The sequence below is a fragment of the Lissotriton helveticus genome, chromosome 1_2, assembly GCF_964261635.1.
Source record: "Lissotriton helveticus chromosome 1_2, aLisHel1.1, whole genome shotgun sequence".
Classification (NCBI taxonomy): Eukaryota; Metazoa; Chordata; class Amphibia; order Caudata; family Salamandridae; genus Lissotriton; species Lissotriton helveticus.
The window spans coordinates 425,017,007-425,044,841 of NC_136058.1; the positions used below are offsets into that span (position 1 = coordinate 425,017,007).

Here is a 27,835-nt window from a genome sequence, read left to right on the forward strand (position 1 = left end):
GCCCATCAGGTGAACAAGCATTGGCATAGCCAGTAGGTCTCGCCTCTGGGACCTAATAAGTGTTTAGTTATCCAGCACAATATCCTTGGTGAAACAACATCAACTGTTGCATGGCTAAACAATTATAAGGTCCCAAAGGCGCAACCTATTGGCTATGCCAATGCTTGTTTTCATTGGTTCCTGTTTGTGCCTTTTAGAGATGCATGCTTCTGTTTTGTCCTCCTGTCTAACTACTCCCGCCTTTTGATGATCTAGGTCACGGTTACTCACAAACATTTTCCCGGGGCCGCAAAGTTTGGTCTATGGTGTGACCGAGGCCCGCACTGATGCCAGAATGAAAGTGTTCCTAAAGTTAAAGGCCTAGTTACCTCCTTTTCCTACCTGCAATTAACCTTTAAATAAGTGTTTGCTGTATACATACGTTTTTTTTTCTAGTTAGTGCTCAGTCGAGTAAACGGCAGCCCAGTGCTGGTGCTGCCCAGGCATCCGCATGTAAAGACCTGGAGGGCCTTATGCGGCCCCCTGGCCGTACTGTGAGTATCACTGATCTAGATCCTCCCTGTTAACCGCCCCAGCTACATGTGTATTTCAATATTCTTCAAAAAGGGGTCAGGGTTGAGCCGGGGCCACTGTATCTCCTTTGCTCTCGGTGGTCCCATGGGAGTAGAAGCTGCTCATTCTGCTAATCCTTCCCTAACTTTACAGAAGTGTCAGAGCAGACAGGCTCGCTGAGTCATTCGAGTTACTGAGTGAGTCTGTTACATTTTTGCAACATTTATTCAGCAAGTCTGTTTATTTCTAATGTATGGTGACAAGAGGCTCAGATCAGATTCTTCCTGTTTCTCTTGCTAAGCCGTAGCGCGTTCATTGGGGTGGGTGGGAGGGGTAGAGCTGGGGCTGCCCTTCAAGATGCCCACACCCTGCACAGCTCAAGAAGCTGCCATGGCTTAGCAAGAGAAACAGGAAGAATCAGAGAAACTAACACAGGTCAGACCCACGGTACCAGAGAATACTAACTGAGAACTTGCTTGTTTGCACAGTCTCTTTAAGCCAGAGTATTTTGAATGATTGATGTATCGCTTTTAAAATTACTCTGAATGCTTCTAAGACAATCGCATTTTAAATGTAAAGCTTTTTGAAACAAATGTTTTTTAGGTCTCTTCCTATTCCATTCCGCAAGGAATGAATAGGACGAGACTATTGGGGCTAAACTAAGAGCTAAACTAAGCTCTCAAAAATGCGGATTTCCAGAAGTGCATGTGTCCAGTGCACGCACTTCTATCCGCCTGCCTGCCTGCCTGGCATCACCACATCAAAGCCAGCCATCTGTTGCTTCCCCAGCGTGGTGCCGCCAGCAGCTTCACTTCAAAGGGATCCGCTCCACCCCCTGCTGCATCAAAGGCTTTCATTTTGCGTTTTTTCTGCCCCTGTTAGGCTAGCTTTTAGTGCCTTTCTGCCCCTATTGGACTAGTTTTTTCCTGTTTTTCTGCCCTTCTGCCCTCTGTTAGACTCGCTTTTTTGTGCAGCTCTGGCCTTTCTTGTTTTTTCTTTCGGCGATGTTCTTGATCTGATAAGGGAAACAGTGACGCATATCTCATTTGCATGCAGTAGACAGCTGAGCACGCTGTATGAACACCACTGACACATGCTGCTTTTCTACATTTAATATTGTATGTGTTCAGATTGCGTGAACTACTTGTGCTCTCCGGGCCACTGTAGGCCACTGCAGGATACGCCGCGCCAAGCACTTTTTTTTGTTGTATGAACACTGACACTTGCTGCTTTTGTACATTTAATATTGTAAGTGTTCAGATTGCGTGAACTACTTGTCCTCTCCGGGCCACTGCAGGCTGTGCCGCGCCAAGCACTTTTTTTTTGTTGTTTAAGCACTCCATGAGTGCTCCACCAGCAGCCCCCCACTTGTTTGTTTTATTTCTTTCTGCAGTCTGGCTCTCTTATATTCTACAAGGTCAGTAACTTCACTGTAGGGTAACGTAAAATTCACTTAAAACTTAACCCAACACGTTCACAAATTTCTTCACTGTAAATGCATTTTCCAAGGAGCATGTTACGGTTTTTAAAGTTCTGCGAATACTTTCTTCCTCTTCGTGCAGCTGGTCAGTCTCAAGCACCTCGGTTGTTCCCTCACCCGCCGACTAACCATTGTTCCCCCCCACCGTCTCCTTTGTTGCTCTCCAACACCTAGTGGCAATGCTTTTCCCCTTTCCTCCATGTGCTACTGCTCCCCTTCCTCCTCGCACTGCTGCTAGCCCTACTCAACGCTCTGCCCCCACTTCTCTTCTCCTTCGTCAACACACTACTAACCCTCCCTTGTTTATTCACATTTCATTTCTTTTCAAAAACTTCTCCAACCTCTCAGGACTCTGTTGGTTTCGTGGATGTTGTTAATCTCCTGAGTTTTATTTTTGACATTTTGTTACGATGGAGGTGATCCAATTCACGATTTCTTTTCATGAATTCATCCTGTACCACAAGAGACAAAAATGTAAGCAAAGCACTATGTAATGTGAAGAAGGGTACAACTTAACCACAAATGTCACTCTGGAAGCTTTGCTTCACACGTGCCACATTACCATCTCGGGGGACACTGCTTTACACATACCAGCTTTCCCACCTCAGGAAACAATCTCAGCGCATATTCAACTCATAAAGCACTGTCTGACAGGTACCCCTACCAACACCTCTGACTCTACCAATCTACCGCCCTCACTCTACCTCCCTCACTCTACCACTCTACTGCCCTCACTCTACCACTCTACCGCCCTCACTCTACCACTCTACTGCCCTCACACTACATCTCTACTGCCCTCACTATACCACTCTACTGCCCTCACTCTACCACTATACCGCCCTCACTCTACTGCCCTCACTCTACCACTCTACCGCCCTCACTCAACCGCCCTCACTCTACCACTCTACCGCCCTCACTCTACCACTCTACTGCCTCACTCTACCGCCTTCACTCTACCACCCTCACTCTACCACTCTACCGCCCTCACTCTACCACTCTACCGCCCTCACTCTACCATTCTACTGCCCTCACTCTACTGCCTTCACTCTACCGCCCTCAGTCTACCACTCTACTGCCCTCACTCTACCGCCTTCACTCTACTGCCCTCACTCTACCACTCTACTGCCCTCACTCTACCACTCTACCACCCTCACTCTACCGCCCTCACTCTACCACTCTACCGCCCTCACTCAACCGCCCTCACTGTACCACTCTACCGCCCTCACTCTACCACTCTACTACCCTCACTCTACCGCCTTCACTCTACCGCCCTCACTCTACCACTCTACCGCCCTCACACTACCACCCTCACTCTACCACTCTACTGACCTCACTCTACCACCCTCACTCTACTGCCCTCCCTCTACCCCTCTACCGCCCTCACTCTACCCCTCTACCGCCCTCACTCTACCACCCTCACTCTACCACTCTACCGCCCTCACTCTACCGCCCTCTCTAGACCTCTACGACCTTCACTCTGCCCTTACTATACCGATCTTGCTCTACCACTCTACCGCCCTCACGCCCTCACTCTACTGCCCTCACTCTACCACTCTACCGCCCTCACTCTACCACTCTACCGCCCTCACTCTACCGCCCTCACACCCTCTCTACCACTCTACCGCCCTCACTCTACCACCCTCACTATACCGCCCTCACTCTACCACCCTCATGCCCTCCGCTGCTCTCTTCCACCCTGCCTCCTTCTCTAACTCCCTGTTCTCTTCTCTTCGCCTGTGCTGATCCGCTGCTCTCTTCCACCGCCTCTTTCTCTAACTCCATGTTCTCTTCTCCTGTGCTGATCTGCTGCTCTCTTCCACCCGCCTCCTTCTTTAACTACATGTTCTCTTCTGCTGTGCTGTTATGCTGCTCTCTTCAACCCGCCTCCTTCTCTGCCTCCCTGTTCTCTTCTCCTGTGCTGTTCTGCTGCTCTCTTCCACCCCACCTCCTTATTTAACTCCCTGTTCTCTTCTCCTGTGCTAATCTGCTGCTCTCTTCCACCCCACCTCCTCCTTTAATTACCTGTTCTCTTCTGCTGATCTGCTGCTCTCTTCCACCCAACTCCTTCTCTAACTCCCTGTTCTCTTCTCCTGTGCTGATCTGCTGCTCTCATCCACTTGTCCTTGACTGCAAGCCAGAGAGCAGATGGTCTCTGTTTTACACAAGATAGTTCCTCTTTTTGACTCTTGTGGTTCAGCCAATTCCCAGAACCAGCAAGATAGTTCCTGTGCCAATCTTTGGAGAGGAGCTGTGTCTCCTGGAGGAGGCACACGTCTGCCTCCATGTTATCCAGGTAGGAAAGGATGGACCTCCTTTTATTGGGATTGTTTAGACCTCTCGCATTGAGAGTGAGAATTTTCAGTGTGGGCTGGGAAATAGCGTGTCATAGTGAGTGCACTAGCTTTGGCCAGTATTTGGGTCCCTGTGATCCCTCTTCCCCCTGAGCTCCCAACGTCTGCCTGGCCTTCATTGCACTTTGATCCTCTCTTCAATGCCTTTAACCTGCATACCCGTTCTCCACCCTCCCCTCCCTAACCCCAACTTAGAAACCCATTAACCTCAAATTGTCCAGGGCCCGCCTTTCATGCGTGCGCGTCCTTGGAAGTCGGAATAGTTGGGAACGTGTGTGGCCAGTTCCCCGTGTCTCTACACTCCCCCTGTCTCTACGCTCCCCGCAGACTTCTTCGCCGCCCACCCAGCCTTACAAATGTCACTTATCTATCCCTCAGTCGTTCACGGTGTCATCATGAGAGAATGTCTCCTTCGACAATGTCTCCAGCACTACCAGTCTTTCTTGTGCCATGGTCTTGGGGTCCGGTCTCGTCGCTCGCTCTGTGCTACGCCTCCTGTAGAGCTTATGCCATCTTTCTCGAGGAGTTTTGGTCTGTGGGCCCTCTGTCTCCTCCTGGATTGGATTCTCGATGCCCAGCACCTGGCAAGTGTCCTGCATGGATCTGAGCTGGAGGAGTTTGCCCTGCCATATGAAAATCAGCCGGAAAGGGTGACCCAAAGAATACGGTATTCCTTGATTTCGAAGACGCGTGGTTGCCACTCGGAACACCCAACACTTTTGAAGGGGTATTAGAGCCAGGTCCTGGTACAAAGCTATGGAGTCGGCCTAATATCTTAGTGGTTGCTTGTCCCTGGCAGCACGTAGTATTCACTCTTTTAGTTGAAAGTCTGGAATGTAAGCCAACATATCCTGTGGGGGCACCCAGTATGCTCCTGAAGAGACCCTGCAGGTATTGTGTGATGTCTGGCCCTTCTTCTTTAGGGGGAACTCCCTTAACGCGGATGTTGTTTCGCCAAGACCGATTCTCCAGGTCTTCTGTGTGTGCCTGGAGATCGCTATGTTGAGCCTTGAGCCCAAGTGTCTCTTGCTGTAGATGCTCCATCTCCTCTTCCCGGGCTTGCTCCTGATCCTCAGTGGAGTCCACGCGGTCCCGGATGGCATCGGCGTCCCACCTTATCATAAGGCGGGACGTTGATGCCGTTTGGTAACGTGTGGCCTCCATCGGTTATCTCCTTCATCTCCCCCGCTATTTCCCTTTTCAGCGTCTGCAAGTCGCCTTGTAATGCACCAATAGCGACTCTAAAAAGGCGTGGGTAACTGGGGCTTCAGAGGTGTCTGCATCTTGGCTGATTTGTGTCATTGGGGAGATCCTCCCTTCTCCTCTGCCGGTCATCAGGAGCTTGGTCAGCATATTTTTTAGATTCTGATCCTTCTTGCTTCTCTCTGAGGACATGGCTGCTATATCTCTTACCACACCACCAGACCGGCCTGCCTTGTTGTGGGGGTCCCAGCCCCAGTGGGTAGCTGTCATCGGGTTTTGTCCTTCCGCTGAGCTCCAATACACTGTTGCATGATGGTGAGGGCCAGAGGTGTCACTCCCTTTCAGTCTCGCCTGGGCCTTGCTGCATTCGACCATCTGCTATTGCCCTGCTGGGCATCTGCTGCTTGTTCTCAATAGTCTAAGTACTTTGCGCCCGAACCTGTCGTAAATCCCCCTGTAGGCCAGCAGCCCTATCTGAGCCTGGAGCACTAGATGTCTTCTTGGACCACTGCGTCTAATTCCTGCACTTTGTGCTTGCAGGCCATGGCCTCCGGTTTCCTCTGACTTGGCAGTCAACTCCAGAGTGACTAATCCATGCCCGGGCCCCTCATCCATTGGCATCTTGTGATTCTTACAGCGTTACATATCTCATTCCCCTTAATGGATTTTGTCATTTTAGTGTCATTTTGTTCAATACATTTTACTTAAATTTTTCTATTTCTGTTTGGGTTTTTTATTGTTTTGCATTTTGACTTTTACTTTTTTGGTTTCTGCATAAATATTTTACATATTACCTTAAGTTAAGCCTGCCTGTTCGGTGCTTAGGTACCAGGGGGTTGATCCTAGATTAATTGAACGGCTTTGAAAGTTCACTCTGACAATGGTTGTGATTGTTCCTCATCTACGACAAATAATAATTCAGTTTCTTACAGAAACTATCTGAAATTATCTGCAATACAGGCAGTTGATAACCTACCAGGGTTGAAACACCCTGTGGACAAACTGGAATGTGGGACTAGTATTGTGTGGCAATAGAACCTCTACAAAATATTCAGCTTGCAGATGAACCAAGAATCACGCTTGAATGTCACACCCTTTTAAAACAAGGTAGTCAGGAAAAGTGTGAAGAATATATTGCAGCTCTTTGTATTTTGACAGCCCCAAGCAAATTTGAGTGGATGTATGTAGCAGAGACGAGTCTGTTCACCCAATGTGAGTGGTGATATCCGCTCTGCTGATCTGCCTGAAGTTATGATGCCGCTGACAGTAGCGTGTCTGCTAAAAGCGATGGCGTGACTGGTGGAACTATAAAGCCAAATAAGAGAAAGTTATCTTCCGACACCACAGTCTTCATGACTGAGACCAGTAACACTGAAGACTCTGAGACTCACAGCAGTATTTTCTCCTTTCAGAGCGTTATCACTGCAGATGGAGTGAAGCCAAGAAGTGAGCACATTACTAAGGTACCAACAAAGTTTAATATTGTTCATTTGTATTAACTGTTTCTCTTTTGCAGTATTTGGAAATGCATTTTCTAGTTTTGTTGCTGTTTGTTTAGTTTTTTCTTGTAGGCTGTTACCTGTGGTTTAAAGGGAACGATGTTGTCGTGTGTGACCTTAATGCTGCAGTTTGCATTTCATCACCATCATTACCATCATTTGCTTACCCTGGAGAATCTCCAGGGTGGAGGAGGTTTTGCTGTTTCACAGTTCTTTCTTCAGCTTCTGGGCAGTAGTCGCTCTGTGGCGATCTGTGGTCCTGTTTCTCTGCTCTTCTTGTAGTAGCTCCTATCAGAGCTTCATCCTCCTGCCAACGAAAATAAGATGCCAGGCATCACCCAGCACACAGCACAGCCTATGTTGGGCTAAGTCCATCTGCTCGGCGCAGTTAGAGCGAGGAAAAAAGTTCTCCGGATCCATCAGGCTGTGAATGTAACCTAAGGGCTTAAGATGAAATGTAGAGCCTACCTCCTTCCTGAGTGGCTCCAGTCTGCTGTGTGCAGACCCGATAGCTGGCAGCACCCTGGAGTATGTATGTATAAATCAGATTATGTTGGAAGTAACCTGCAATATAGTAGCAGGCAGCACCCTGCCATAGAGTAGGATTTCTCATAGTGTTTTATTTCGTGGCACATTAATGGAGATCGCCTTTTAACAGGCAGAAGAACAACACTGACCCTACATTTATCTGGGGTTGTCTTTAAAATTACGTACACATTAGGAATGGCATTTCGTTCTGCTGGAATAATAACACAAATTATCTTGCACTCTATGTTGTTGCATGGATTTTTGGCTGCAATGCATTCAATGTTTCATTCAAACATGCTTTCTACAGGGCACATACATGATTTGCTGCTGTAGAGAAATAATGCTCCTGTGTACTGTTGCAGACTCAGAAATATTGACAAACTTCATGATTTCTCTTTCAGCTCTTCATAGTAAAACCTTTCAATTTTTGACTCAATCATTTGGCAGAAACATAACTTAGTACCATTAAAATAGTTGTGATGGGGAACATTCATGTGGGGTTAGGACTGGCTCGACCAGAGTGCTTGCTGACTTGGAGGAGTATGGAGTTGACCACCTTGCCTGGTCCGTTGTGGAACCAAGCCAGCGATGCTTTGCTGCAGGCTCATTTGCCCTGATAGCTGGTCAACAGTTTGAGGAGGAGGAGGTGAAAAGCTGGCTAAGTGTGCCCTGAGGATGGCATTTCAGTACATCCCTGAGAAGTGAGCTTTGAGTCATGTAGTATTCCTCTTATACCACGTGCAATTCACCCTCTCCAAAGCCTCAGGAATTCCTGAGTGTGAAGGTGGCTGATTCTGATTGGGTGCTTGATAGTTTTCCAGAAACTCATGTTCTTGATTGTTCATGTTTGTCAGTAGTTAATGAAACACGCCCAGACGTTTTATCTCTTCAGTTGACACAAGCTGCAATATAAGTTTCTTTGTCGTTGCAAAAAAATATGAATGGCCAACGAGCCTCTGTAGGTCAAAAAATGGAAGGGCTGGGGAACTGTCATTCATCTCACTGCTAAGCAGAGCAGTGTCATGCTTCATCCTCCGTCAGGCCTCTGATTTTAACCAACATCGCTCCTTGGTCGTCACCTACCCAGTCGGTCCTTAGACAGACTTCCTTTCGTCTCTATGGTTGTGTCTTCCCTTACCCTCACTTTCTCACCTCTCCCACCCCCCCACTACTTTCTCTCTCCTTTCTCTCTTCTCCTAATGTATTGCTGATTGTTTGATATTATGTTTACTTGTTGATCTTTTTCTGGTATATTGTTGAACCACATTGTTGCACCTCCTTCTTCCCGCCTGTCGGTTCCTCCAGCATCCTCCCTCTATCTATATCTCTCCTTCTCTCCTCTCTCATGCCGATGGAGCTACTTGGTTTAGCTATAGGGGAGATGGGCCGTGGTCGATTTCCTCCTTGGTCGTCACCTACCCAGTCGGTCTTTTGACAGACTTCTTTTCGTCTCTCCTTATTGTCTCTTTCCTTATCATCCCTTCCTCACCTCCCCTGCCCCCTCCACTACTTTTCCCTCTCCTCTCTCTTCTCTCCTCTCCTAATTGTATTGCTTATGTTTTGAATGGTTTGTGTGATTGTTGAACTTTTTCTGTTACATTGTTGACTCTCATGTAAAGCGCTCTGATACCTCCGGGTCTAGCCACCGCTATATAAAAGAAATGAACCTGCGGCTGCTGAAATATGTGCTCCCACTTCCCCCAACCTTCCCCCCCTCCGCTCCTACTCTGTCCAGCTTCTGTCCTCTGCCCTCGCTTGCGCCTGTCCTTTGTCCCCACCCTGTTTTTCTGTGAACCTCTTCCCTCGCCACCTGAGACTGAACTATTTTGTCTGATGCCCGATGGAGCTACCTGGTTTTAGCTATAGGGGCGATGGGCCGTGGATTCCCTCCTTGGTCGTCACCTACCCAGTCGGTTTTTAGGCAGACTTCCTTTCGTCTCTACGGTTGTCTCTTCCCTTATCCTCACTTTCTCACCTCTCCTACCCCCCACTACTTTCTCTCTCCTTTCTCTCCTCCCCTAATTGTATTGCTGATTGTTTGATATAATGTTTACTTGTTGATCTTTTCTGGTTTATTGTTGAACCACATAGTTACACTTCCTTTCGTCTCTCCTGTCGTCTCCTACCGCATCCTCCCTCTATTTATGTCTCTCCTCCCTCCTCTCTCAATGTATTGAGACTGAACTATTTTGTCTGACGCCCGATGGAGCTACTTGGTTTAGCTATAGAGGAGATGGGCCGTGGATTCCCTCCTTGGTCGTCACCTACCCAGTCGGTCTTTAGGCAGACTTCTTTTCGTCTCTCCTTATTGTCTCTTCCCTAGCTCCTATCCTCTCTCCCCTGAATCTCTCCCCTTGTCTGCCCTGGGATCACACCTTACTGGACTTTGGACGTTGCCTTGACTCGTCTACCGGTTTGTGTCCCCAACACCCTTCCTCTCCTCTTCCCATGCTGTGTCTCTCACCCACCCCTCCCCTTTCCCGTCCTCATTATCTGTCTACTTCCCGTGCTCCAACCCCCCCTCCCCGTAATCTCTCACCTTGCCTGCTTTTCCCCTTACGTATTTGTGCTTGTTGTTTATCTCGACCTTACATGTAACTATGTTGCCATTCTCTAAGAACTGTGTAACCTTTGTAATGATGTAACCTGTAACTATGATCTGATGCTCATGTAAAGCGCTCTGATACCTCCGGGTTTAGCCAGCGCTATATAAAACTTTTAAAAAATAAATAAATAAATAAATAAAAAATACAACTCACATAAGCAATAGTGGTGGAAGGTGTCACACATGACCTGGGACAACATCCGATCCAGCACACCCAGTTTCATTTTTTAAGTATTTGACACAATATTGAATTTATAACCTTTGTTTTTTATGGTCATGAGTCACCAGAATACTAAAAACGTGTCTTTTATTTTCAAGGTCAATTATGTAATGGTCACCAGCTAGGAAGCTCGGTTAATTCTTCAGTATTTGTCATTGATCTCCATGTGTGGCTAGTTTGGGTCTGCTCCCTGCATTGATCCTGATAACTCGCACAGGTAAGGAGCTTGTAGCAGCAACATGATAACCCCATACTCGTCTGTAAGAAGTGCGCTCGGAGGCAGGTATCCGATCATTTTTGTGAAACAAGGAAGGGCCAATATCTGCTATGTACATTTGTTAAAATAAAACAGTCAAATTACAGTATACTGTTCCGGAGGTTCGTTCCAGAGACATTATCCGTAACTGAACGCAGACACCCTAGGAAGCATGTGCTTTTAAGACAAGTTGCGTTTACTCACCTGAAGGTGACATGCTTCATCATTGGGCTATACTCCTCACCACCACTACAATGCCGGGCGGGCACCACAAGAGGGCACTTTGTCGCAGATGTTATTTTTTTTTTTAATTCTTTTTATTAAACACAAACAAAAGTAATACACTTACAATAAATGCACTGAGCCGCAATCTGCATTACAAATCTGTTCACATCTTCTCGTTCCATAAGGATCAACAATAAGATTTATATTCGGGATCAGAGATCCACCAGCACCTCCGGGTCTTCCATGGCCACCGGGGGAGTGCATATTTCACCCCTGTAAGCATTCCAGGGCCCCCAAATCTTCCCCCATTTCTGGGGCCTACCCCGTGCCACATCCACAGCCCGCTCTCTGAACATGCACCAATCCAAATCATCCATCCATTTCCCGACTGTCGGTTTCTGAACCGCCCCCCCACAGCTGAGCTATATTACGCTTCGCAATACTACAAGCCAGTGTGGCCCACGTCTTTCCATAAGACGTAAAATCAGTCGGGTCCCAGACATTCAGGATGCAACGCCTCGCTTCCAACTCAAACCCCACTCCCCACACCTCCCTCACCTTGGCATGAATAGCTGACCAATACCCCTGAATGAGAGCACAATCCCACAATACATGAAAAAAAGTTCCTGACTCACCACCCCCTCACCTGCACTCGCCACTCACAGCCAAACCCATTCTTACCAACCGGGGGCTGGTCACGTAACAGCGATGGAGAATCTTTAATTGAACCAGCCGAAGCCTCATCTGAATGGCAACGACCCTCGGAGAGGCCACTGCCTCCCTCCAGTCCTCATCATCCAGGAGCAAACCATCCGCCGTCCACTGGTCTCTCAGGGCCACCAAGGGCTCCTCCGCATGGTTAATTAGTTTTTTGTAGATCAGAGAAATCGTTTTCGTCGGAAGATGACCATCTAGTACACGATCCTCCAGCGGGGAGGCCTCCGGAGGCGCCACGCCAAGGGGGATATTAGCTAGCAGTAAATGCCTAATCTGAAGATAGCGAAACTTCTCGCTCCCGTGCATCTGATATCGTTCCTGCAGGGTCTCAAATGGGAGGATACCATCCTTTCCCCACAGATCCCCAACTCAGGAGATCCCAATTAGGTCCCATTTATCGAAACCCTTTGATTTCCATAGGCTGCCCAAACGTTCCGAGTTCCAGAGGGGTGTTGCCAACGTGATCTTCCCCTCCCACCCAAGGGAGCGGTTAGCCTCATGCCAGACCCCAACAGCCACCGCCGTTGGTCCCACCGTCGGAAAACGTCCCCGCCTAGCATACAGCGCCCTAGTAAAGTCCCCTCCAGGAATCTGGCCACGGTCCATAATGTAGCCGGGGTCTAGTGGCGAGCCATACACAGCCTGGTTAACCGCCACCAGCTGTGACGCCCAATAATACTTCCTGATATTGGGCAGGCCAATCCTGCCATTATACCACGGCAGGGTCAATTTCGCATACGCAATTCGGGGCCTCCCCTCCCAGAGAAGTTGTCTCTGGAGAGATTCGACCTCCTTAAAGTACGACTACGGAACCGGGTCCATAGAATTCTGGAGTGCATAAAGAAAATGAGGAAGAGCCATCATTTTGAACAAAACAGCTCGGCCAAGAACAGAAAGAGGAAGTGACCTCCAGCGTTCCACATCACACCTGAGCCGAACCAACGGAGGCAACAGGTTATTAGAGTACCTGCTACGGGGGTCCAATGATATAAAAATGCCTAGATATTTAAAACCCGCACCCTCCAACTTAACCGGACAGCGCGGGGGGACCTCCGGGGGATCACCGCTCAATACAAACAGGACCAACTTCGTCCAATTAATAGAAAAGCCTGAGTACCTACTGAAAACCTCCAGGACATCCAGAAATGCCAAAAGCGAAACTCGAGGAGAGGACAAATACAAAAGAATATCATCTGCATAGAGAGATATCTTGTCCTCCCAGTCTGGCGTCCATCGGAGCCCCCTGATCGACCTATCCCAACGAACCCAGGCCGCTAGCGGCTCAAGCGCCAGTGCAAAAAGCAACAGGGAGAGAGGACAGCCCTGCCTGGTGCCTCTCACCAACACGAAATCTGACGACGTGTGATTATTGATGACTACTTGGGCCAGTGGACCAGAATACAGGAGGCGAACCCAAGAAATGAACTCCAGGCCTATCCCCAACTTACCAAGGGCAGCAAACAGATAAGGCCACTCCACCCTGTCGAAGGCCACAGTGGCATCCAAAGAGAGCAATATTGTCGGCTCGTGTATCTGCGAAGCCCCACCAATTACCCCGTGTAACCTGCGCAAGTTGAGAGCTGTGTTACGGCAGGGCATAAAACCTGATTGGTCGGGATGCACCAGTGTAGTAATCACCTTAACCAGGCGGTTTGCCAACAACTTCGCCAACATTTTAGGTTCGGCATTCAACAAAGAGATTGGCCTGTAGGATGAACACTCAGTCCTCGGCTTACCCTCCTTATGGAGGTCAATAATATTCGCCACACGCTGATCATATGGAAGCCGACCTCTCCCCCTACTCTCCACAAACATACCCTTGACAAAGGGAGCCAGCTTATTCGCATTGACTTTGTAAAGCTCAATAGGAAGCCCATTCGGGCCTGACGCTTTACCTGAACGAACCCCCCACGATCGCCTGCGCCACCTCATCATTGGTGAGGGGAGAATCGAGGAATCCCCTGTCGTCGTCTGAAAGAATAGGCATCGGGATATCCCTAATCATATCTGCTTTCTCGGCCTCCGAATAAGGACACTCGGCCGCGTAGACCTTCTCATAATATCTGCCGAAGACCTCCACAATTTCTTGCGGGTCAGTGACCCTGTCAGCCCCGGGGGACCGCAGCACCAGAACTAGCCGGGACGCCCAATCCCCCCTCTCCAACCAAGCAATCAGCTTCCCCGCCTTATCACCATGCTCATATATTCTACTCTGGGTATTGGCCAATTGTGTTTTAGCATTATCACGGGCCAAGTACCTGTATTCATCCTTAAGGAGAGACAATATTATCTACTTTAGCCTCTGTAAAATCTCTGGGTCATCCACTGGACTCTCTGCACACTATACCTCTTTTTGGTATAGTATAGTGAGAGCCGGCTCTCCACGCTCAAGTACTCACACACACTCAGACATAGACAGACAGACACTCACACTCTCTGTCGCACGCATTCTCACACATACCCACCCTACCTCACATCAGAAACATATATTTAACTTCTAAATGACATTTTCAACTAGGAACATTAGTAAATCGGTTCATGCAGAATTCAAAAGATCCTACTTGTTAGGATATCTGAGCAGTCATCCCCATGACAGGAAAAAAGAAATACAAATGAATGAATAAAATGCTTTAGGAGGCTGAGGATGCATGTGGAGTTAGGGGAAGATCACAGCACCACTGATTGTGAGGCGTGCCAACTGTTAAAGCAGAAGTCGCGGCTGGAGCGCTGGAAGCAACTACTCTCGGCAGCATCTCTCAAGATCGGCTTCATCCCCTCGATCAGCCTCCGCAGACGGTTTCAGAAGCGGCCGTCCTCATCAGCATCCTCAACCCTCTCCGATGTCGCACGAGCGTCGCTCCCCGGTGGATAAGTGTCGCAGCTTGTCCCCGGGGGCTGGTGTTCGGCCTGCCGGGGGCGTGGGCTCTCCGCTGGTGATGCGGCCCGCGTGTCGTTCTTCTATCCACCGTTTCCCGGTGAGGGGGGCGTCGAGAACCCAGATGGAGACATATACAGCGGCTTTGCAGGCCTCGTTGGCGTCTCCTCCTCCTTCCCCTTCTGGGACGTCGGCGAATCCCTTGCATTGCGCGGGGCCCTCCGCTTCGCCCCAGTGCCAACTGGCTCGGCTCCTTCGGGGGGCCCTCCTTCAGACCACGGCACCTCTGCCTCGCCTCAAACTCCTGTGGGAGTCCCTGTAGTGTCACGGGAGGTCCGCGGGGCTCGGGTCACATTCCCGAGCCCCACTCGGCCCTCTAGACAGGCGACGGCCTTGTCCATGGCTGAGCTGCGCCACAGGTGTCAGGAGACCCCCACGTCCCGCTCTGGGTCGAGGCTGGACGGGGACCCTTTGTTCCCCTCTCGGCCCTCCACGCAGGCGGCTGCCTCGACGGAGGTCTATCAGCCCTGGCGGCGCCACATGGGTCGGCGGACCACCTACGTCACATTCTGGGTCGAGGCTGGCGGAGGGCTTCTTGTCACTCCCCTGGTCCTCTCGTCCCTCCACACAAGCGGCACTTGAATTACTCCTTTTGCAAGCATATATAGCTTTTGCCCACAACTATTGCTTTTCTTTCATTTTGTCCTTCCAGACCATTCTCCTTACTCCTGTATTTATTTTTTTAAGCTTTACTCTGTAAATTAAATTAACTGGGAACTTTTTTACCAATCTCATGATTCTGTTAAATTTTTTTTTTTGAATTGATGGCTTTCAAACAACATTTTCACCAATGAACATGCTGTTTTTTTTCCTCCACTGACCCTTATTAGCATATTATTGAGATTGACTGGTAATTAATTGCTTTGTGAAGCAAACTCCTTCACCTCCACCTCCTCCACGACAACGTTGATCACCTTCACCTCTCAGGTGCAGGACACCATTTCCTCCTCCACGGAGGTGCTCCCCTTCTCCAAGAAGGTATTCTCCACCAATACAGAGAAGGTATACTCCTTCACCGCCTCCCAAAAGAAGAACTGTTACACCCGCACCTCCACCACTTCTTAAAAGAAGACTATCTTCATCTCCACTTCCAAAACATAGCATTTCTCGATCTCCACCTCCAAAACAAAGAATTTCTCTAGTGGCAAAGAGACACTCTCCTTCGTTATCTTCAAAACATAGAAAAGCATCCCCTCCAAGCAGGTCAAACCGTGAAATGCGATCCCCACTGCAGAACAAAAGGCATTCGCCTTCCCCTCGGTCAAGACCTCCCCGTATCTCTCCAACTCCTCCTCCCCCTCTTCGCAGAGGACCTTCTCCTTCACCCCCAAGAAGACAGCAATCACCATCTCCAATCACTAGGCCCATCAGGAGAGTGTCATGGACACATGAACCTAAGAAGATTAAAAGAGCTTCTCCTAGTCCGCTGCCTGTGAGGAGAGTATCTTCGTCTAGATCCGTCTCAGGATCACCAGAGCCACCACCTAAAATGATGCTCCCACACCCATCACCATCCAGATCACGATCTCCCTCGCCAACGTGGTCACCCGCACCACCAGCAAAGAAAGCTCAAAGTGCTTCACCAAGTCCGCCTCCTGTAAGGACTTCTGACCAAGAAGGTGGCAGGAAGAAAAAGAAGGTTAAAAAGCACAAGAAACACAAGAAGCACAAGAAAGAAAGGGGTTCTAATGCAGAGAGGGCACCTAGCCCTCCTGCTTCATTGTTGGAAAGAGGAGAAATGGACGATGATAATTTACCTATAAAGGGTTCTGAAAGTGATGGTGAGGAAAAGCATGATGATTTAGAATAACACCTGCGAGAAAAGGCCTTGAGGTCTATGAGAAAGGCTCAAGTGTCACCACAGCCTTAGCCGCCATGAACTGAAATATTTGATATAATGTATATTTTATTTGGTTTCTATTCCTCAAATTTCTGTTTCAGTTTCTAAAATGTGTTTCCGCTTTAGATTATAACGTATGTTGTAATGGGTAGAGGTGAACAATATTAAAAACAAATAATAAAATGGGCGTGGATTTCCATCAGTGTCCACAGTGTACTAGCGATATCCTTTCACTCACCATAGTTGTAACTTCCATAAAATTAGGGTACTTCAATGACCAAGGATTTATATGGAATATAAACATGCCAAGGAGCTTACAAAAACATTATTTATGAAGTCTGATAACAAGTTGGACACACATCGGAGTATGATAAAAAAATATAAAATTATTCTGTTGAACTCTGGTTCTTACACATGGTTGAGATTGAAACCACTGGTTAAAATTTCAAGTCAACAAACTATTTGAATAAAAAATGTGTGTAATGTTGACTGTATTAGAGTGTATCAGGTTTGTACTTTCTGTTTATCATAAAATGAAAGATTTGAGTTTGCCAGAACACTGTGGGTTTTCTCTTTGTAACAAGTTGATTTGAAGCACTGGAATTTAATTTGTATTTGTATTTTTTAAAGGAGAGTTTGCTCGTTCCCAAAGGGACTCCTAACATTACATTAATCTGTTCACTGCAACTGCTTTGTTACCTCCTCCATGTTGTTTGATCGCGGTTCTTTCAGACTATCTATGTGTCAGAGCTGTGGGCTTTAAAGGGCAAATAGATGGACGTGGACAGTGAATATTGTTGCATTTTGTAACAGGAGCTGTATAAAACTTGTGAATTAAACAAAGTAAATTTCATGATTTTAGAAAGCTTGGAATATTTGCTTGTGAGTTTTTAATGCCGTTTTTAAAGTGGCTCGGGTTTATTTCAATGAGTGCCTGCGGTATGCCAGAGGTGTGCTACAGATCGTGCGCAAGGTAAGCTCAACTAGTGTGTCTGTTTAGGATACTATTGCAGTAAAATCCAAACATTTGCATTATTTGCCAGTGTCAAGTTGATTTCCTTGATAGAAATAAAATGAAAATGATTCAACGATGCTAAGGTATAATCTATTCTAGACCTATGATCCCCTGCTTGAAAAGTCCATGCTGGTGGCGAATCTTGAGGAAATCGCCCATTTAGGACTCTTAGACCAATGGTTTCTCATTCTTTTACAAGAGTCTTGCTGATGTTTTCATCTATTGTTCCCTCATACCCATAGTTGATAAAAAACTTGGAATTGACCATAAGTAATTTTTCCATTGTATTTCAACATCTCTATCGTAAGATCATAGCATATTCATGTTATAATCACCGGTAATAATAATCTCAGGTTGGGTGTCATTGTCCAGTTGCTGCAAAATTATAATTATCAAATTGGTCGCCATTGTTCTTTGTAATTATATATGTTGATTACTACAAGAGATTTAATTATATTTTGTTCTTTGTATCATATTTTGACAATTAGATAATCGTTTTGACTTGGGACGTCCATTTCACTTTCCATTTTTAGCTCAGTTGATATAAAAATAGCCAAACCCCCACAAGGTCTGCCATAGTTACTTGTTCTCTTAGCTAATGAGTAATAACCCTATACCCTTCCAATCTAAAAGGAACTAAAGCCCAAGTCTCTTGTAAACAAATGATTTGAAAACAGCACAAAGTAGCGAGTTGGTTATTCTGAATCTTTGCTTGAACCCCATTTATATTCCACGAACATAATCTGACCCTTTTATTCATAATTGTTGGCCCCCTTAAAGAAACTTCAGATTGTAGATGTCAATCCTGCCTGACATTATGGAGGGCTGCTGTTAGCCAACCTAATTTGACAGTGTCAAAGAATAGGTCTCCTATTTGTTCCTCTAATGATTTTAAAAGATGACCGTTGGTCATACCTATGTTTTTTTTAATGTTGAGTATTTCTTATTATTCTCGGTTCTCATTTGGTTATGATTTTGTAATTTTGTTGAAACAAAAGGACGTTGCAGGGGGAGTTGTTATTTTTATTCCCCAGTCCTGAAAGCGATTATGTTCTTGCATAATAAGGCTGGCGGCAGTAGAAGATGTCCAAATTACTAATGTCTATTCACGATTATTCTTGATTGTGAGGAATTCAATTGATTCTATGTCGGTACATTTAATTTCCTTTAATGAGGGTACTCCATTACACAATTTTAATATGTTTTCCACGAGTCAAGATATCATTATTACCCCTAGATTTATATTCCATTGCAAAAATTACCTGCACCACTCCTTCTTTTTGAACTGGGTTATTAAATTTAATTTGTTCCAGGCTATTTTCACCTTCAGCATGCTCAATTAACCTTCCATAATGATTACTAACAGTTTGAGACCATAATTGTCAATGTTTATGTAACTGCTTCGTTTCGATTCCCATATCTTGTGGTAATTTAATATCCTCCAGGTTTTTAACAAATCTCTATTCGTTTCATCCCCTCTGATACTCTCACTCTTTGCTCTATTTGTTTCCAATTGTGATGGCTTATTCTCCACCTGTTTATTACATTCCTCCACTTGCAGCTTTTCTAAGGACTGAAGGTTCCCATTCTCTATAATTTTTATACTATCAGCTTGCTTGTTTAGGCATTTATTTTTCATAACTGCTTGTACCTCCGATAGATCCTTATTAAATAGAGGGTAAAAGGGTTTTGTTGGAGACATGTGCTTACCCTCACCATCACAATATGATATTTAGTCAAGGTTGTTTCCAGTGTTCAATCTCACTATATCTGATGCATTTGTTTTTTTAAAAACGTTTAGAAGCTTTATTTCTTGCTTTCTGTTGTTTTTTCCTCTGTCTTTTTGATAGATGAACTTCCGGAGCTGCGTCTGTCATTGTAGATTGTGTCGAGCATAGGTTTATCACTTCTTGATTTTTTGTTTTATCATCTATTTTTTCTTCAACAACAACAGTATTGTCTTTACATTTTATTGTATCTTTAGGGGGCAGTCGGTCTTGATGGGTTGAATTCCCACATTAGGAAAATTCACTTTTACATCGTCAATTATTGTTTTTTAAATATCCGGAATGGTAGCCAGTTTAATTAGTTGGGCACAACTACACTCTGCATACGTAGATATTGGCTGAGATTGTGCCCTTACTATTAGATTATTTTGTGTTGTTATCTTCTGCTCAGTTCCAGCAACAGAGGATGCCGTAGCGCTCAAGAGATCTATTTGGACCTCCTTTTTGTTGGACTGATATGTTAAAGCTTCCAGAGTTAATTGCGAGGTTTTGAAGAATAAATACCAATTGCTGCTGCGTTCCCACTTCCTGGTACTTGAGTACCTGGGTTATGGTGTTGCCCATTTATGAATGATAGGTCCTTATACTTCTCTTTTTGTGGTCCTTGAAAATCATGTCCCTCGTCACAAGAATTAATGAATTGTGGACTACTATTCAAAACGTCTTTTTCATACGTAGTACTTCAACGCTGCAGAGTTTCTGGGTTGCTGGTGTATTCGTCCTTATTAATTTGAGATCCGTTATTTTGATTACATTTCGGCTGGTCCTGTTTTATTTATTTATTTTATTTATTTATTTTTAATATTTATAAAGCGCAGCATATACCCTTGGGCGTCTTGGCGCTAATAAATCATTTGTTTACATACGGAGCATGATGCTTAGGACCGGATGAAGAAGCAAACTGGCAAGGTGATATAGTTATTGAATAAACAACCAGGTCTTCAGGAGTTTACGGAACTGAAGGAGGGTGGTGCTTTGCCTGATGTTGAGAGGCAAGGTGTTCCAGAGTCTGGGGGCCGCCACCAGAAACCGACGGTCTCCCCAGGTAACGGTTTTGGTGCGAGGTACAACCAGTTGATGAAGAGTGGCTGATCGTAAAGCTCTGGTGGGTTTGTGGAGTTGCAATTGTTCCTTGAGAAAGTGTGGTCCTTGATTGTTGAGAGCTTTAAACACAATGCAGAGAGATTTAAAGTGAATTCTTTTTTGTACAGTGAGCCAGTGAAAGTCTGTTATATTTTTGGAGATGGATTCGAACTTTGTTTTGCCTGAGAGCAGGCTTGCCGCTGCGTTTTGTATTGTTTGTAGCTTTGTGATTACTCTGGTTTGAGCATTAAGAAATAGCCCATTGCAATAGTCCAGGGATGAAAGGACAAGGGCAGTGACTAGTGTCTTAATGGCAGAATCAGGGAGAAAAGGACGTATCTTCCTGATCATTTTTAATTTAAGGTGTGCCGTAGACACTGTTTTATTAGCATGGTCCAGGAAGATAAGACCGTCATCAAAGATGACTCCGAGGTTCCTAACCTTGGTGGTAGGTGTGGGAGGGGTACCAAAGGTTTCAGGCCACCAACTGGTTGGCCAGGCTGGTGACAGGGGTCCAAAAATGAGTACCTCGGTCTTTTCTGAATTTAACTTTAGGCAGTTGGTAGCCATCCATTCGCCTATGTCTAGGAGCCCCTTCTTAAATTTATCGGCTATTTGTTCTCCGTTCCCTTTGATTGCCAACACTAGTTGGGTGTCGTCGGCATAGGAAGTTAGGCTCATCCCATGTGCCTTGATGGTATTGGCAAGGTCCGACACATAGATGTTAAAAAGTGTCGGACTCAGGGATGAGCCTTGGGGAACTCCACAGGGAGCGGAGAGTTGGGCCGATTGAAAGGGACCTAGAATGACAGCCTGTGTTCTTTTGTCAAGGAAGGACGCAATTAGGTCTTTGGCAGTGTGGCCGATGCCACATCCCTGGACACGGTCGACCAAGGTGTTGTGGTCGACCGTGTCGAAGGCCGCCGATAAATCTAGCAGAACCAGTATGGCAGTGCCACCCTGGTCCCTGATTACCCTGATGTCGTCGTCGGCACTTTGATCAGGGCTGTTTCTGTGCCATGATGTTTCCTGAACCCAAACTGCGTGCTGTCAAGGAGCTGGTGTTTTTCGATAAATTCAGAAATCTGGATGTTCATGATTTTTTCAGTCACCTTTGCCATGAAAGGGAGGCTAGCAATGGGACGATAGTTTTTTAGCTCACTTTTGTCTAGGGAAGGTTTTTTTAACAGGGGTTTTAGTAAGGTGTTTTTGAGGGGATCCGGGTAATTGCCTGACAAATGAATCAAATTGCAGACCTGCGTGATTGCCGGTATGATAGAGTCCATGACCGGTCGAAGTACGGAGAGAGGGCAGGGGTCCAAAGAAGATCCTGATTTGATGGTGGATAATATATTTTTTATTTGGTCAGGGGTGACTGGTTGAAAAGTGAGAAACATATTAGCAGAGGGAATAGTGGGTGTAGTTACAATTTGAGGTGATTTGGTGGAGAAAGCCTGATAAATATCATCTACTTTAGTGAAGAAAAAGGAAGCAAGAGAGTCACACATAAGTTGCGACGGAGGGGGGGTAAGGTCGGGGGAATTCCCTGATAGTGCTTTGGTGATTTGGAAAAGTTGTTTACTGGAGTTCTTAGCTCTCTCAATTTGGTCACTGTAGTATTGTTTTTTGGCTTTTGCTATCATGACTTTGTAAAGTGCCAGGGCTTCCTTGTAGACTAGTCTACTGGCTGTGTCGTAGTCTTTTCTCCAATTTCGTTCCTTGCTACGATTAATCTGTTTTTGTGCCCTTAGTTGTTCGTTATACCAGGGGGCAGTAGGTTTAGATCTATTTTTGGAGTGTTCTTTGGAGGGAGCAGATTGATCCGTGGCCTGGCTCAACCAGTCGTAGAGTTGCTGGAGAGCTAAATTAGGGTCCGAGGCAAGCGCGGGACGGGTTTGTTCCAATATAAGTTGCAGTTCATCATGATTTATGTTTTTCCAGTCTTTAAAAGACTGTTTGGGCGTGGGACATGGATTGATGCTGGCCAAATTATTGATGGGTATGTTTGCGAAAATTGCAGAATGGTCAGTCCACGTCATAGGGAGGATGTTGGTAATTTGTAGGCCTTCTAAATTAGAAAAGATGGGGTCCAGGATATGGCCCGCTTGATGAGTGGAGGACGTTACAAATTGTCTTAGCCCTAGGGTATCTAAATCAGAGATGAGGGCAGCGGAGTCGGTAAGGTGACCTTGATCTAGATGGAAGTTTAGGTCACCTAGAACCGTAAAGGTGCTTTCCGTTGCTACGGATTCCATCATGGTGTTAATACTGGATAGGAAAGCCGTCTTGGATCCTGGAGGGCGATATATTAGTATTCCCTTAAAATTGAACAAAGGGGAAACGTTAATGGCAAATTGCATAGCCTCACAGGAGGTTGATGGAATGGAGGTTGTTCTGACAGGATACAAGTCTCTGGCAATAATGGCCAGCCCACCCCCTCTTTGTTTGGGCCTGTCCTGACAGTAGGCTTTATATCCCTCTGGGACTGCTATGACTAGGTCTGGCTGTGAAGTGTCATCCGTCCAGGTTTCGGTAATAAACAATATATCTAATTTAAAATCAGTTATTAGATCGTGGATTTCCTGCCTATGCTTACCGAGAGAACACGCATTTATGAGGGCTATTGAGATTGCAGCTCCCAACTCCTGTTTTGTTGTAGTGCTTTTGCTGTTGGAGGATATGAGAGGAATGGTATCAAAACAGCAGGGACAGGAGGTGGCGGAATCCTTGTGGATCTCCGAAGGATTAATGTCTAAGCAATTGGCCATGATGGGTGGTCGAAGCGCGAGTAGGCTTTGGCTGGAAAATGTTTTAATGGTTCCAGACAAATTTTGGGCAGGGGTTGTGGCCCTTGGCCCGGTCCCGGCGCGGACGGGCGCAGACGGGCTTCCTCTGGCGCGCCTCCGGCGCGCCGCCGGCGCGCCCGCTGCGCCCGCCCGCTGCGCGGTCGGGAAGATGTGTTGCTTTTATGCATGGGGCAAGAGGGAGGGCGTGAGGTTTCGAATCACTGCACCGCCACCCTTCCCTCACTCAAGATGTCTGCTGAGGTGGGTGGGGTGATGTGTCAGCGCGTGTGAGCTGGGCAGGTAAACACGGACTAGTTAAAATATCTGAACTGAATTCATTTTAGACAGAGTAAGATCCGATTTCAGTGGGGTATTGGCTTCCCTTATGATTTTCACCCCACCATGTAGTTCATTTGGAGTTTCTTGGTCTGGTTGATTTATTTGGCACAGATTAGATGGTTTCCCTATACCGTTAGCTTTTCTGATTTTTACTTGCACTTCTATTGGCATTGGCTGCCTAAGTTGGTAGTAATTGCTGAGTATCTCCCATTGTTAGATTTGTGTATTTTGGGTCCTTTTGTTGTGAACGACCAGTAAGTGGAATAGTTAACATCTCTAGGTCCGTTATTTGACCCCAATGGTTGACTTGGTCCTTAGTTTAATTTGACATTTGTTCGACTTCAGCTTTAGTGGAGAAGTGTGGCTCACTGGTTAGAGGAGGCAGACCTGGAAGCAGAGGTCAGCCCGGGACCAGGGTTCAATTCCCAGCTCGGCGGGGTCTTGAGTCCTAAAAATGTCCATGGACTCGACAATTCTCGCTCCGGTGCCTATTCGATTCACGGGTTCACACTCTGCGACTCTGGGCAATAGCTTGCTTAATCTCCACAACGCCCCCTCGCGGCGGGATGCCTGGCTTTCACCTTGCGGATACCCTGCCGGGGTTATCTCACAGGGGAATACCAGGACGGGTTCCCTAAGCATGCGCTTAGAAACCGCTCGGTGATTTGCGCTATATAAATTCCTGTACATTTACATTTCCATTTAGGGTGGCCTAGTTCACTTACTCCTTGCTTAGGGGATATAATATTTGTTCTACTCAGTGGTTTAATTGGAGTTTGAAGATCACAAGGGTTAGTTAGCAATGTTAGCATAGCATCTGTTGGATCTTTCATAAAATCAAACTTTGACAGCGACTTTCCCAGTTTCCCAAATGTATGGACCTTAGATGATTTAAAGGACTATATGTCAACTGCCTGTTTTATTTTAAACGTATCTAATATCGGTGTTTGTTGTATTTTTCTTTTCCTTTTGATAGGAGGGAAAGGTGGCCGCTCCTTTCCTGAGCTCATAATACACCCTCTAAGGAGAAGTCTTGCTCCTTTCAGAGACTCAAACGGGCCAGTGACAAGACCAAAGGGTGCTTTCATAGGACAAAAACACCACCAAACACCTCCAAGGGAAAACACCCACAAAGCACACCTCCGTACAGAATCCGCCGGTACTGCTGGTTACTTAATTAGTTAATTAATTAATTAACCGATTGATTAACATCCGGGCACCGGGTAGGGCTGTAGTCTAGGTATGCAGAGTAATTCAGGGGCCGAGGGGTGCTTCAAGAGGGTCTAAGTCTATTGTCACTTTCCCCTTTCCATAATTTCTCAGATTTTGTATTACAGACCTATTACAGACTCCAATGGCTCAGCGACTTAGGGACTGATCAATCTTAGCTACTCGTCACACGCCACACACCTCTTGCCACTTGTTACTCACCACTCACTGTTCATTGCTTGTTCGTTGCTATTCATCTCTGACAAGAGTACAAGGGAGAATGCTGGCAATCGTTCAGGAGCAAGAGCGGAATCCAGAGTTAGTCCCACTACAGACGGCAGATGTGGGCACTTCCCTCCACTCACTGTCTGCTCTGCTCAATGCTTAGTAAATACGTAAAATCAGGCGGCAGGCCAAGGGTCCTCTGTGCTCCTCTATTCTCCTCTGTGCTCCTCTATTCTCCTCTGTGCCCTTCTGCAGCCACCGCACCAGCAGCACCGCAGGCCAAGGCTCCTTTGACCTCTGCAGCGGCCGCCGCACCAGCAGCACTAGCAGCGCCTTAGCACCGCGGTGCCGGCAGCGGCCGTTCCTGCCCCCACAGCAGATCCATAGAACTTAAAGCGCCCGCATAACAGGACGCAAATGAAGTGGGAGAAACCTTCGGGAGCAGGAACCGGTCACAAAACAAATGCGGGCAGTCGTCCCAGGCTCTGCTCCGCTTGCTCGTCAACTCCCCCTCGGCTCGGCCCCTCAGCAATACTCGGTACGCTTTGCACTCAATGCCGAATCACAGGCCGACAACGACTGTGAACACCAACAGAGGGAAGAATTGTGTGTTTCTCCCAGTTAGTAAAAAAACCAGCTTAAGTCTTGGCTGCTTCTGCTGCACCCAGAGTCTTATGCGTCTTTGCAGTCTAATTTTTCTGTCTGGAAAAAAATGGTGTCCTGGTTTTCTGCACCCAGTAAATCCAGGTGCAGAAAAACCTAACAACTGATAATCAGGTGGAATAAAATGAACACATGAAAGTACGGCTTCATTTCAATGCTACTGATTCATACTCTGGACCATATTTGAGGGATTGGTCTAGGCATAGTCCTCACAGCACACAATAGGTTTGCTTGAGGCAGAGGCCAAAACTCAAAAGTCAGGAAACCAGATACAAGTAGGTGGTAACTCAGGGCAGGGGAAAACGCCTGTTGCCCGTGGAGGAGTCATTCCCTTCCCAGAAATCTGCATTACAAATTAATTAATAGTATATATTTTTATATTAGCTGTTTGGTGCCAGTCCATATGACTTTAATATCTGCCTTTGGGGTTCTATGTTACAACTTCATAGGGTATATGTATCCTTTGTGAGCTTAATAAAATGTTGAAAATTCTACAAATCCTCCCTCCTACATCCAAGTACTCTCATGCTACCATTCTACACTCTGCTCTGTCTGAAAAACAGCTCAGCATATTCCAAATTCTGCATTAATTTGGCTTGTAAATTATATTTTTGGAAATGTACATGTATTAACTATTTCATTTTAATACTATAGGTGATTGAAATTACGGACGAAGAAAGCAAGATTTAGCAATAAGCAACTGAATGTCAGTGCCATAAGAAGGATTATTTTGAAAAATTGAAGGACATCCAGCATTCTACGTTTAAATAATTTCCAAAAATCTAGGTGTGGCGAGGAAAGTACTATACCTGTAAGTGAAGTCTCTAATTTTGCATTTCATTAACCCAGAGCAAAACCATATCTGTGCACACAGCATCAGAAATAATGTAGAAAGACCACTTCAGCATCCTCATCTGAAATATTATCACAAAGACAAATTGCCTCAGCATTGCAGAATAACGTTCATCTAAAGCATCTTGTAATTCTAGAGAGGAAGCACACACTGCATAAAAGAAAGTTATAACAAAAGGTATCTTCTGCATACCATCAAAGAAAAGACGCTGAAAGAAGACTCTGAAGCTGACACATTGACAAGCAAAAGATTGAAAAATCACCTTTGTTCAACAACCATTGTTAACTAGTTACACAAGTTTGAGACTATCTGCCTCTGGATAGAACACCACGGCCCACTCTGCTCACTCTTGGGAAAACCTTAAAAATTCACCACTTTATTGTGTTCATGACCATCTCAGATTGATTCCTTTTTATTGTGTACTGTTCTGTAATTCTATGTAAATCGCCTCAACATTATCTGCTGTGCATGAGTGATATGTAAAACTGTTAATTATAAAAATGGATTAGATGAGCACCGTTGCGCTATAGGTAATGTAAATAAATCCTCATCTTCGAAACTACAAACCTTAACCTTACACCAAACATAGAAAGGATAAAAGGAACTGATGTTCTGCGACTGGTGATCCACAATAGTACTGTGCATGTTCTAACACCCTCAGTTACTACCTTTACGTCAGTGCAAAAAGGTACTTATCAGTTTAATCATTAAATATCAGACCAACACCTCATTACTGCGTTGCTAAGAACCTATACAAATAGATTGGAGAGAAACATCAGTCACAAAATAATTTACTGCTGGAGAGGCTATTACCTAAAGACTATTATCTACTAGAACAATTTCAACAGGTGTTACAGGGCTGCTTCCAGACATATTTTGCTCAATTCAAGTGTTAAGAAGATTACACGCAATTTCTTTTAGAGATAAATGCTGAACAATATCTAAACAAGCCCGACTCTAAAATCAGGTTCACTCTTACCGTGGCATAATAGTAAGAGAAAACTAAACATAGAGATATTAACCCTAGGAATACACCTTCTAAAAACACTGTTAGAACACATTCAGTGTTCAAACCCGCCTCAATCAAGGCAAAATAACTGAAATTGGGGAAAAAAGTTACTTGTGCCAAAAAAGATACAGCTATAAATCTTATCTCACAGAATTTGACAGAATGCACACTGGGGGAAACCACTCTCAGTGCAATGTATGCCAAAAAAGTTTCAGGCGTAAATCTTATCTCACGGAGCATATGAGAATCCACACTGAGGGAAATCACTCTCCGACGTCTCCGTGCAAAGTATGCCATAAAAGTTTCAGGCGTAAATCTTATCTCACTGAGCATATGAGAATCCACACAGGGGAAAAACCTTATCAGTGCTCTGAATGCCAGAAAAAGTTTAGTATCAAAGCGAGTCTATATCGACATGCATTAACCCACTCTGTGGAAAAACTTTACCAGTGCGC

General features: G+C 45.9%; 1 long non-coding RNA gene across 1 annotated transcript in view; it reads left to right on the plus strand.

The window, feature by feature from the left end:
• The window catches only part of LOC144807997 (uncharacterized), a 36,842-nt gene extending 10,016 nt beyond the window's left edge, over positions 1–26,826 (plus strand). The window contains exons 2-4 of the long non-coding RNA XR_013606558.1: positions 6,999–7,049; positions 10,537–10,655; positions 26,173–26,826. This is a non-coding gene — a long non-coding RNA (uncharacterized LOC144807997). The remainder of the gene's footprint in view (positions 1–6,998; positions 7,050–10,536; positions 10,656–26,172) is intronic.
• Positions 26,827–27,835: the final 1,009 nt, after the last annotated feature.